Below are 1918 nucleotides of genomic sequence, written 5' to 3' on the forward strand. Positions count from 1 at the left end.
CACCCAGTCCCTGAGCGGAGAAAATCTCCGACCCAGCCGGGAATCGAACCCGGGCCCTTAGGATTGACAGTCTGTCACGCTGACCACTCAGCTACCGGGGCGGACCTATCAATTTGTGATCAATTTGCATAACTCCTTGGTGGTGCGTCATTTCTTTGTCTTACAATGTACATTTCGATGACAGGCATTCTAAGCTTCAGATGACTTATACGCACCTTGTCTTACCTTAAATGAGGTATTTTTGTAATGTCGTTTTGTGATACTTACATAAAACATTTTAAGTTTCCCCCTTTCAAACGGGGCAACGGCCTTGCCGCAGTGGATACACCGGTTCCCGTCAGATCACCGAAGTTAAGCGCTGTCGGGTGTGGCCGGCACTTGGATGGGTGACCATCCGGGCCGCCATGTGCTGTTGCCATTTTTCGGGGTGCACTCAGCCTCGTGATGCCAATTGAGGAGCTACTCGACCGAATAGTAGCGGCTCCGGTCAAAGAAAACCATCGTAACGACCGGGAGAGCGGTGTGCTGACCACACGCCCCTCCTATCCGCACCCTCAACTGAGGATGACACGGCGGTCGGATGGTCCCGATGGGCCACTTGTGGCCTGAAGGCGGAGTGCCTTTCAAACGGAGGAACAACACAACCAACGGCTTACAAATAACTGTTTAGTATATTGACCTAGGTTTCGACGCCTCTAAGGTTGTCTACATCAAACGAAATTTTAAAAGGCGTGAAGCTATACTGCCAGAAGGCAATAGTCACATTTGTCCCTTGCGTGGTATACGTACCAAAGGCTGGAACGTTTTCAATTTTTATTTTTGACTTTAGCATATCTGCTCTAATATATGGATATTGTCTTCTCGCAGTGTAACTTAGCGACATTTAAAATTTCATTCTGATGAAGACATCCTTAGAGGTGTCGAAACCTAGGGCAATGTACTAAAAATTATTTGCAACCGGTTGGCTGTGTTGTTTCTCCACTGAAACTTATATACGCTTGCTTAAAGACAGCCGTGTTCAAAACTGTTACTCCATTTCGTTATCTGAGCACAGCCACCAAGGATGAATAGAAGATGTCGGTAGAAGAAAGTGCTTACCCACAAAGAACTATTTTGCATTAGTGGGTGTTATGTGTTTAGTTAAATTCAATGATAAGGACGAACTAGGCAGGGTGTCTCAAAAGGTACGCTACAACTTCTATGTGCTGTACCAAACAAGCTAGTTGAGATATTCACACCGTGATTGGCTTACGTGACAGACAAACTAACAGAGTTTTGTTTGTGCGTGTTCTAGGTTGTCATGAGTGAAGCACAATGACAACACCCCAAGAAAAGGTTTAGTGTGTGGTATGGTTTACTTAGACCTAATGGGACGCTCGGTTTCAAGGGAACTTCCAAACACGGTATAGGAAGCAGCAACCCTCGCGGACGTCGGTAAACTGGTGGTACAGGGTGTTTCAAAAATGACCGGTATATTTGAAACGGCAATAAAAACTAAACGAGCAGCGATAGAAATACACCGTTTGTTGCAATATGCTTGGGACAACAGTACATTTTCAGGCGGACAAACTTTCGAAATTACAGTAGTTACAATTTTCAACAACAGATGGCGCTGCAAGTGACGTGAAAGATATAGAAGACAACGCAGTCTGTGGGTGCGCCATTCTGTACGTCGTCTTTCTGCTGTAAGCGTGTGCTGTTCACAACGTGCAAGTGTGCTGTGGACAACATGGTTTATTCCTTAGAACAGAAGATTTTTCTGGTGTTGGAATTCCACCGCCTAGAACACAGTGTTGTTGCAACAAGACGAAGTTTTCAACGGAGGTTTAATGTAACCAAAGGACCGAAAAGCGATACAATAAAGGATCTGTTTGAAAAATTTCAACGGACTGGGAACGTGACGGATGAACGTGCTGGA

General features: G+C 45.4%; 1 pseudogene; it reads left to right on the forward strand.

The window, feature by feature from the left end:
* The first annotated feature begins 300 nt into the window (after positions 1-300).
* On the forward strand, positions 301-418 carry LOC126089518 (5S ribosomal RNA; annotated as a pseudogene).
* Positions 419-1918: the final 1500 nt, after the last annotated feature.

Source organism: Schistocerca cancellata, chromosome 6 (assembly GCF_023864275.1).
Source record: "Schistocerca cancellata isolate TAMUIC-IGC-003103 chromosome 6, iqSchCanc2.1, whole genome shotgun sequence".
In the NCBI taxonomy this organism is placed as follows: Eukaryota; Metazoa; Arthropoda; class Insecta; order Orthoptera; family Acrididae; genus Schistocerca; species Schistocerca cancellata.